We start from the raw sequence: 11,045 nt of genomic DNA, 5'->3' as shown, positions 1-11,045 counted from the left end.
CTTTATTTCTCTTAATATCATAGCATTGGTTTTAGTTTCTCATTTGTTTCCTTTTTTATAGAGATATATAAACGTTGAACTCCTGCTTTTCCAAATGAAACCAGGAAAGGTAATGCTCTTCATGGTGGTATTGTTTTCTCCAAATATATTTGAAAGAATAGCAGAACTAACAATATAGAAAAAAAATAATTGTAGAATTACGATAGATAATCCTAGTCCAGAAATTTTTTTTAAATGTTCTAGATTTGAAATCTAAGCCTAAAGTCAGCTGAAATGATTCTGTGTTGTTTCCTATTTTAAGAAGCTATTTCTTGAAATAATACATGAGAGCTTAGTACTCAAAATGAGAGCCTATCTTCCACGGAAAAATAAGTTTTCTTTCATCTCTCAATAAACCGAAGTTTATACCTAATATCCCTAATTGAATATCCTTAATTTAGCATATATGGTTGATTTTTTTGAAAAGAAAGAAAAATATCCTTGACTGCTGTGACATTGACAGCTTTTTCCTTAGCTTTCTTGAAGCACAATTTTGACATTCCTTTGACCATTCCAAACCTAGATGAGACCCTTCAGTCAGGAGTTTTACAGGAGTAGGCAAGCATGAAATTAATTTTCCAAAGTGAGGTAGCTTACAGATGCCAGAAGCTCATAACTCGGTAATACTGGTAAATCCCTAAAATAGTTCTTTAGCTTCTAGGTTGTTTCCCTGTTATTTCTCTTACGGTTTAACTGGGTGAATTCCTTCATTTTTTGTTTTCTTACATAGAAAGAGTGGATTACACATTTTCAGAACAAGGAAGCTATTTTCCATTATTTGTGTGTGTGTGTGTGGTCAGTTTTTTGACTATAATCTTCCTCAGGAAGACCCGGTTATCCAGGCGTGCACCAATTTTTTTTTTTAATTTTTTTTTTCAACGTTTATTTATTTTTGGGACAGAGAGAGACAGAGCATGAACGGGGGAGGGGCAGAGAGAGAGGGAGACACAGAACCGGAAACAGGCTCCAGGCTCCGAGCCATCAGCCCAGAGCCTGACGCGGGGCTCGAACTCACGGACTGCGAGATCGTGACCTGGCTGAAGTCGAACGCTCAACCGACTGCGCCACCCAGGCGCCCCGCACCAATTTTTTTAAGATTATTAGAAGAAATTTTCCTTTCATGTTGCGTTTACAGTTGCTCCAGTCTTTCCATTCTGATTTGGTAAGGGACACTAGTACCTACAATTGATAGTCCATAGCTGTCATTTCTCCTCTAAGGAATATATATTCTGACCTCTGTGTAACATCATGGCTAACTTCCATGTGAGGGATTATAATGCTTTATGTAACTTTCTCATTTACAGATGAACAAGTTGGGCTGACTATTGTTTAAAAATTTGTAGGGGTGGGGCTCCTGGGTGGCGCAGTCGGTTAAGCGTCCGACTTCAGCCAGGTCATGATCTCACGGTCCGTGAGTTCGAGCCCCGCGTCAGGCTCTGGGCTGATGGCTCAGAGCCTGGAGCCTGTTTCCGATTCTGTGTCTCCCTCTCTCTCTGCCCCTCCCCCGTTCAAGCTCTGTCTCTCTCTGTCCCCAAAAAAATAAATAAACGTTAAAAAAAAATTTTTTTTTTAAATTTGTAGGGGTGCCTGGATGGCTCAGTCGGTTAAGTGTCCAACTCTTGATTTTGGCTCAGGTCATGGTCTCACCGTCAAGAAATAGAGCCCTGCCTGGAAACCACTTAAGATTCTCTCTCCCTGTCCCTCTGCCCCTCCCCCCACTCACTCTCAAAAATAATTTTTTTTTTTTTAAAAAATGGCTAATTTGGAGGTTATTAATCAAGCTTCTTCCTGTGAATGCCCTCTCTCATCTTGATTTACATTCCACCAGCTCTGAAAAGCTAACAGATATTTTCTGTAATGGAGTATATGCTCATGGCCACAAATGAGACCCTTAAAGCAAGTTGGGAATATCAGAATCTCTGCGTTAAGAATTTACAAGGAGTGCCTGGGTGGCTCAGCCGGTTGAATGTCAGACTTCAGATCAGGTCATGATCTCATGTTCTTGGGTTTGAGCCATGCATGGGGCTCTGTGCTGACAGCTCAGACCCTGGAGCCTGCTTCAGATTCTGTGTCTCCCTCTTTCTCTCTGCCCCTCCCCTGTTCACTCTCTCTCTCTCTCTCTCTCTCTCTCTCTCTCTCTCAAAAATAAATAAACACTGGGGCGCCTGGGTGGCTCAGTTGGTTGAGCATCCGACTTTGGCTCAGGTCATGATCTCGCGGTCCGAGAGCCCCGCATCAGGCTCTGTGCTGACAGCTCAGAGCCTGGAGCCTGTTTCAGATTCTGTGTCTCCTTCTTTCTCTGACCCTCCCCTATTCATGCTCTGTCTCTCTCTGTCCCAAAAATAAACAAACTTAAATAAATAAACACTAAAAAATTTTAAAAATAATTTACAAGGAATTCCCCTTCCACTCTTCTTAAAGCACTATCAGTTCCCTTCATTACTATGGAGCCTAGTAGATAAATGGCAACCAGATCCAAGTCCATCTCTTAGAGACCAGGAGTTCATCAATCCATCCTATGTTCATTTCTCTGTTACCTTACTATGTAATTGGGATGGACATACCTCAAGTTGCAAGAATTTTCACTTTTTCCAAGACCTGTGGACAAAGAACAAAATGGAAGAGCCAAATGGAAGCCCTAATACTACATCCCTCCACTGTGGTGGAGGTAAAAAATGAGAAGCAATAATTCATCCAGGGAGGTGGCAGAGATTATGGTCATTCTCATAGATTTATAAAACACATTATTAATGGTTTCTATCATATCCCATTTTCCAAGAAAAAGAGCAAATTATTGCACTTTGCATCTGCTTTAAAGAACAAGGCACAGTGCTTATGGACTTCTTTGTATTCTGAGGGCTGCACATACCACATTTGGGAAGATGGCTTCAAACTATTAGTAATAACTTGAAAAGTCTCTTCTGAGTGAGGTGCAGAGGAAGAGCAGGTTTAGAGCAGATTCAAGCTATGATGTTTATAGTTCTACCAATTAGACCATATGGCCCAGCAGATCTCAAGTTGCTAGAGGTGTCCATGATAGATAGTAATTAGTTGTGCTTTGTTATGTGTTTTGTAAGCCTAGACTACTCTAAAGAACTGAACTGTAGTTAGACTGGCCCATATTTCTAAGTCTGTGCCATCCTCAGCAGAAAACTCTTCCCCATGTGAAAAGCAGAGCCTGCCCTGCCCTGCTAGTGGACCCTAATAGAGACTGAATGCATAAACATGGAACAATAAGCAACTCTGCAGCTGAACTGCCCATCATGAGCTGGGTGTGGCAAACCTGTTAAATCATGATGCTTGATTGTCAAAGCATCAACTCACTATGCAAATGAGACAGTGTATACATACTTGGTCTTGAGAAGGTCCAGTGGACACAAGTTAGTTAAACAAAAAGGTGGGCTGTATATCCATGTCACTCATCTCTGTTGCACTCACCCTTTAGATCATACCATAGCCCTATAGTGTTTTATGTATACCAGATGATTGAAAAAGCAGGCAGAAAACCATAGTTTATGGATGGCTTTATTTAATCCTACCGTGTACTGATGCTCAAAGCATCACTTAGAGGTGGCCCTGCAAGACCATGTTGAGGAGAAAACTTCCCAGGAGACAGAGCTCTGAGCAGTACACCTGAACATCAACTTGGTATGGAGGGAGAGTAGCCTGAGAGAACTCCTAAGGTGTGATTGTTGTGGCTCATTGTTCAGAAGCAGAGGCCAGGAAGACTATTGGAAGATTAGAGATTATATAGCCTGGCTAGGAAGTATGTGGGTATGTAAGTATGTGAGTGAGCATAGGGTTGTGTTATCTCCTATCCAGGAGGATATACCACAGAAGAGATGCTAAAAACCATCCAAGAGAGCTCGGCCAGGCACTCATTCTCTTCACACGAGAACTTAACTCTAAATGTTTCCAATAATTTTCCTTTTATTCTGGTCTAAAGAGAACGTATTTGCTAACCTCTGCAGTAGAAAATGATAGTTCAGCAAGTATATTTCAAACTTAAGCCTTCTTAGCTTTAATCATGTAAAAAGACTAATTAAATTATTTAATTTCTCACTGTAGTTCTGCTATGGTTCCTTCATCTAACAAGGAAAACAAGAGAGGTAAACAGAGTAAAACACACATGCATACTCATACAGTAGTTTGTACTTACATGTGCAATTAAAGTCATCTTAGAAAGACAATAAAATACAATGGTCAAGATGGCATGTGGTATGAGTGAGAAATCATGAGAGACCGAATGTTAGATTACTTTTAGGTGAGCAAGGGTAGAGTGCTTTTAAATACTATAGAACAAAGAAAGTGATTCAATAAACCTTTATCTCACATGAAGGGGACCTGTATCTATGTGTGTGGTGGGGATGAATGTCATTGAACTACAGAGTGATGCATAAAAAACTTCCATGTAGTCATAGAATTTTCATCAGATAGTACTGGTTACCTGTGTTTCCAGATGACTTTATGCTAAAAGTTTTTTTTTTTTTTAACTGTACTTTAGGTATAATGACCTTTGGGAAAAAGTATCCTTAATAATTTATTTCCATTGCCTTTTCAAATGTTCCATCATTTCCTTCAGGATGTTTTACCTCTTAGTATTTCTACATATGAACATAGTATATCATTATATATTATATGTAATACATATAAATATTATATAATACATAAATATAAAATATAAATAGGTATCTATCACATATAACAAATATAAAGGTATATTTAACATGACATATACAGTATCTAATCAGTATATTAATATTTTATAGATTCACAACTTAAGGGAGAACAAAGTAAGTTAATTCTTTAAAATGTTTTTATATATTTTAGTTCTTTGAGAATTTTTGAGATTTATTTAAGAATATATTTTGTATATATATAAATAAATGAATATATTTGTGTAATAGAAACCCCTGTTTCTATGGTATGGTATATTTCCCCAATATAATTATTTAAAAAGGAGAACAACAATTTCTTTGTTGCCTGTATTTTCTTTGAGCAACATCCCAATTGGCTTATCACACATGACAGCTAATAAACCTTAGTTCTAACTAACTGCAGTCTAATCTTCAAATACACTAGTGTCTTCATTCCTGTCAAATCTCCTGAATTTATTGCAGTAGCTGCCCGAAAGGATAGGTTAATGATTGTTGCTGAAATAAATCAGATTCTGTCACCACTAGATGTTTCAGCTAGTTTAGGTGGAGAGGAATATAGGAGGTCACATTATGATGCAGGAAAAAAAGGTTAAGAACCTACTGCACTGTATAAATGTTACTTTCCAACATACATGAGAAGAAAACAGACACTAAAACAGACCAGGGATATCAAAAGTGATTTCTGTATAAATATGTGTCCAAGTTGCGAGTAGAAAATGTGTGTCAGTGCCTTATTTTAGACATTAATTTGGTAATATCAGTAGTTTAACCATAAAACAATTTTCCTACTAATGCTTTCTTCCATAATTCTGTATTCGAAAAGAATTTAGCAATCTTCTTGGTAAAGCAAAATACAATTTAAAAAAATTTTTTTTAATGTTTATTTATTTTTGAGAGAGAAAGAGAGAGACAGAGCGAACAAGGGAGGGTCAGAGAGAGAGAGAGAGAGAGACACAGAATCCGAAGGAGGATCCAGGCTCCAAGCTGTCAGTACAGAGCCTGACGTGGGGCTCGAACTCACAAACCGTGAGATCATGACCTGAGCCAAAGTCAGATGCCCAACTGACTGAGCCACCCAGGCGCCCAAAAATATAATTTTTTAAAAAATCTATCTTTTTGAAAAGGTAATTGCTATGAAAAAGAAAGTAGGCAATGGGCAAAAGAAGTCTGTGTAATGTACAGTTATAAACTAGTAAAAGTCATAAATGAAAATGCTCTAGACTCCTACAAGAAATATGTAAGAGAATATAGGAGATAATACTAGATAACATCTATTGAGAGCTTTTCATGTGCCAGGCCTCTTGCCGAGCACAATAATTAGGTAATTTTTAGTTTTCTTAAAAGTGAATAAGGGGTACCTGCCTGGCTAAGTTGGTGAAGCATGCAACTCTTGACCTCAGGGTCATGAATTTGAGCCCCACGTTGGATGCAGAGCTTACCTAACAACAATAAAACAGAGGAGTTTTTCTGTACAAATGGTATTTCTAATCCAGAATGGGACTGTTAATCGTGGTTTATTGTATCACTGAGAAGAGGTGCATGAAAACACAGATCCTCTTATGTGTTCTGCTTCTTTACACAATGAAAAGTAGAATCTACCTCCGTGTGATAGAACAAAATGTATAGTCGGTAGTCCTGTAGCTTCAGATACCACCAGGCTATAGATCCCTGCCAGAAGCCAGCCGTAATCCATTCACAGAGTTTGTCTGCCAGACTGTGCTTCTTGATACATTGGCAGATCAGTCTGAGCCCCAGAAAGATCTACTTTTCCTGGATGCAATCTTAAATTGAAGACAGAGTATTTGCTTGCTCCACAGAGGGTGTGGAAAGCTCTGTAGTGACTCACTGTACAACCAGCCCAACCCCCCCCCCCCATGAAGGTACCTCTCTTTAAGCCCAGTGTTATTAAACTCAATGTGCAAACTTACAGTTAGGAAACAAGTAAGTCACAGGGATATGATATACAGCATAGGGAATATAGCCACTAATATTATAATAACTTTGTATAGTGATAGATGGTAACTAGACTGGTCACGGTGATCATTTTGTAAGGCATTTAAATGTCAGATCACCATGTTGTACACCTAAAACTAATATAATATTGTATGTCAACTATACTTTCATTTAAAAAAGTAAATTCAATGTGCATAATGCTCCTGAAGCTCTGAAGCTAATTAATATTGATTGATGTAGGCTGATGTAGGCTGCCCTAAGGAATTACCCTCCCTTTATACGATATAACAAATTTTGATTTTTTTTGATCATTCATTATTTAACAAATATGAATCAAAAGCTTCTACATATATCTTTTAAGCATTGTTTCAGGAACTGGGGATGGAGCAACCAACAAAATACCCTCCTTTCCCTGATGGGTTTACATTTAAGAGGAAAACAAAGAAGACTGGTAGGGAATGAGACTGAGGAAGTAGCAAAGGACCATCCATGGTAAAATTTGGATTTCATTTAAACTGTGATGGAAAGCCGCTGAAAGTTTTCGGGCAAGGAGTTGTGTGTCTTTTTCTTTTTTTTTCAATGTTTATTTATTTTTGGGACAGAGAGAGACAGAGCATGAACGGGAGAGGGGCAGAGAGAGAGGGAGACACAGAATCGGAAACAGGCTCCAGTCTCTGAGCCATCAGCCGACAGCCTGACGCGGGGCTCAAACTCATGGACCTCGAGATCGTGACCTGGCTGAAGTCGGACGCTTAACCGGCTGCGCCACCCAGGCACCCCGTGGAGTTATGTGTCTTAAAGGGATGTTGCTGGCCATGTGAATACACACATGCCCCTGTTCATGTGGCAATTCTCTTGGCCCTAGATAAACAGCCCCTCGGTTGCTCCCACGAACCCTTCTGTACTGCCATGGATTACTGCATGTTATGTGAACAAAATTTCAACATCATCACCCTTCCATTGCAGTCCTTAAGAACCCTGGCCTACATCAGTGTTAAAGACCCTGACATGTGGGGATTTTGCTTTCCAAAGACAGGTCTAGTTTAGTACAGAGCCTATTTGCAATTTTGACAAGACAGGTTATCTATTTTGTGATACTGCGGAAGATTTCAAGCAGAAAGTTTGTAGAGTAGTGTCACTGAAGTAGGCATGATAAATCTGAACCCAATAATGAATTTCTGTTTTTAATTTTTTTTTTGTGGCATAGCTTAAAGGACTTCTCTATTTCCTGTTTTATATGCCAACATGTTTTCTGTTCTTAGAACAATGACTGGTACACTGTAGATGTTCAATAAATATTTTAAGTTGATGATGTATCACTCCTCAATTTTATACTGAATTCTCTCAATATGTAAGGCAATATGCTAAGTTTTAAAAGTGATGTATATTGAGAGAAGCATTCTTTCTTCAAAGAAGTTTCCAATCTAATTTGGTTTAAGAGATTAAATACATGACTATAACATGACTTAATTAGGAATTGGCATTTACTGGATATCTGCTCTGTGCCAGCCACTGTGTTGTAAGTTGTTTATATGTTTTCTTCGTTAATCCTTTTTACAGGCACAAGAGGATAGAAATGTTATTATCTCCATTGTACAAAAAAAAGAAAAGAAAAGAAAAGAAAAGAAAGAAAAAGAAACTGAGTCTTAATTTATATAATGTGACTAAGATTTCAAGACTGAGAAATGAACTAAGACAGTCTGACTTGCCTTATTAATCATTAGGTAATAGTTGTCTCCCAGGAGTTAGTGGTGTCCAGTCCTGTGATTTGCCATTAGAAAAGGGAGAACTTTGGGGTGCCTGGGTGGCTCAGTCAGTTAAGCCTCCGAATTGAGCTCAAGTCATGACCTTGCCTTTCGAGTTTGAGTCCCATGGCCCTGTGCTGACAGCTCAGAGCCTGGAGCCTGCTTCAGATTCTGTGTCTCCCTCTCTCTCTGACCCTCCCCCACTCATACTCTGTCTCTGTCTCTCTCAAAAATAAATAAACTTTAAAAAATTAAAAAAAAAAAAGTAGCAGGGGGCACCTAGGTGGCTCAGTCAGTTGAGCATCAGACTTCAGCTCAGGTCCTGATCTCACAGTTTGTGAGTTCAAGCCCCGCTTCGGGCTCTGTGTTCACAGCTCAGAGCCTGAAGCCTGTTTCAGATTCTGTATGTGTCTCTCTCTGCCCTTCCCCCACTCGCACTCTGTCTCTCTCTCTCTCTCTCTCAAAAATAATAAATAAACATTAAAAAATTTTAAGAAAAGGGAGACCTTTTACTGTTGGGTTCTGGGGGAAGGGTTGGTTGGGGAGAAGGGGGGCAGTCCCTGATGGAGGTGGGCTGATGAGGCAATATAGAAAAGAGAAAGCCATTCCAGAGGCACACTAGCAGTGCCAAAGTAGAACCAGTTAAAAAAGGTAAAGCACATGGAAGAGAATATAAAATGGCAACTTCAACTTTAAAATTCCACTTTTTTGGTATATGTGATATATGTCTCTTTCATGTATATGTTTAGGCTTTCGTTCTTTAATTTTGACTTTTAAAAGTTTTGATTTAATCTCTATGTCTAAAATGGGGCTTGAACTTCCAACCCTGAGATCAAGAGTTTCCTGCCCTTCTAGGGCACCTGGGTGGCACAGTGAGCTGAGCATCTGACTTTGGCTCAGGTAATGATCACATGGTTCCTGCGTTCCAGTCCCGAGTTGGGCTCTGTGCTGACAGCTCAGAGCCTGGAGCCTGCTTGGGATTCTGTGTCTCCCTCTCTCTGCCCCTCTCCTGCTCACGCTCTGTCTCTCCCTGTCTCTCAAAAATAAATAAACATTAAAAAAAAAAAAAAAAAAAAAGAGCTTCCTGCCCTTCTGACTGAGGCACCCAGGTACCCCTAACGTTGATTTTTAAGATCAGGAGTAGTTTATCTGAGTTTTAAAATGTACCTGTATAAGTTGTTTTAGCTGATATAGTTTTATAGAGTCATCTTTTTTTCAAGATTTCAACTTTTGCAAAAAGGACACTGAATACCAGGAAACAGAACTTTCAGATTGGTGCTAACCCTCCAGGAGGTGTGTGTATGTGGGGAGTGGGGAGGAGTCATGGCAGAAGGGGAGGAAGAAGAAAGGCGATGAAACAGCAGGAAATGGAGAATTAAATTCTCACATTCAATGTTGTAAAACACCATTCTTAATGCGAAGGGTGAACATTAATTATCTGCTTAAAGTGAAGCTGTTTCTGTCTCTATTTTTATGTCATAGTATATTGGCACATTTAAAAAATTATTTATATACTTATATGCATTTATTTCTATATCTGGGTCCCAAAACACCATGTATGCCATCAGAGAGGGTTAGTGCCCCGCTACCTCTCTCTCCAGTCCCTTCACTGGCTTCCATCTCCTATAGAGCAAGAAGAATAAACCCAATATATTGCTAGCTGTGAACATTTTAAATGACAAGATAAATGCCAAGGGAGTATACCAGTATCAGCAGGGTGTTCCCAAATCTTAGGGTTTAAATACTTTAACCTTTAGATGCAAGTGATTCCTTATCTCTGATTGACATGTGTTCTTTAGTCTTGTTGGTTTCTTACAGTTTTTTAGCAAGTAATTTATATTTGTTCCTAAAAATATATATGATATTATCTTAGTGCATGTAACCTTCTTTAAAGCAAATTCCTTTTTCAAGCTGGAGCTAGACTTACAGAGAGGAAAGCTCTGAGAAGAGAAGGCATATACTGATAACTATTCATAACTGAATTTGGTCCTTATGCCTTTGAGTTTTGCAATCTTTGTCTAATGACATTAACCTTAATTTGTTACTTCCAAAAAATTACTGTAGCAGTTACATTTTGCTATTATAATAGACACCACACTACAATGATGAAACACAACATGGTTTATTCTTTCATATAAAAGAACCCCAAAGGTAAGCAGTTGACCGTTAGCCTAGTAGCTCTGTGCAATCAATGAAGACCGAAGCTGCTTCTGTCTTTCTGCTCTGTCATCCATAGTGAGTGATTTCCTGCAGGTTTACAAGATGGCTGTGCAGCTCCATCTCAAAGTAGTTTCCAGAAAGGAGAGGAGAGGAAGGAGAGAAAAGCAAAGAAAACCCATTACAGAATGCCTGTCCCACATTTGATTGAGGGACTTCAACAGACCATTCAATGATTTTACATCTATCTCAGTTGCCAGAATGAAATATGTACTCATACCAACCTGTAAGAGAAACTTGAAAATGTAATTTTTTAATGGGTATATTGCCACCTTGAATAAAATTAGAAATCTTTCATTAAGAAGAAAAAGGAGTATGTAAATAGTGTTGGCAGCTGCTAGTCCCTGACATAATTATGTAATGTTTTATCTTTAATCTAGAGTCATGATTGCCTAAGCTGAAAATGACTTTAGAGAAAACTTGAACTAAAATA

At 38.7% G+C, this 11,045-nt stretch overlaps 1 protein-coding gene across 1 annotated transcript in view; it reads right to left on the bottom strand.

Moving 5' to 3' along the window:
• Positions 1 to 10,498: 10,498 nt before the first annotated feature.
• SLITRK1 (SLIT and NTRK like family member 1) overlaps positions 10,499 to 11,045 on the bottom strand; it is a 205,981-nt gene continuing 205,434 nt past the window's right edge. Inside the window, exon 4 of the transcript XR_005793996.1 lies at positions 10,499 to 10,675. The gene's annotated coding sequence lies outside the window, so the exon portion shown is untranslated. The remainder of the gene's footprint in view (positions 10,676 to 11,045) is intronic.

This window comes from Herpailurus yagouaroundi, unplaced genomic scaffold (assembly GCF_014898765.1).
Source record: "Herpailurus yagouaroundi ecotype Mexico unplaced genomic scaffold, PumYag 164, whole genome shotgun sequence".
NCBI classification, from domain to species: domain Eukaryota; kingdom Metazoa; phylum Chordata; class Mammalia; order Carnivora; family Felidae; genus Herpailurus; species Herpailurus yagouaroundi.
This window is presented reverse-complemented; position numbering and strand designations above follow the sequence as displayed.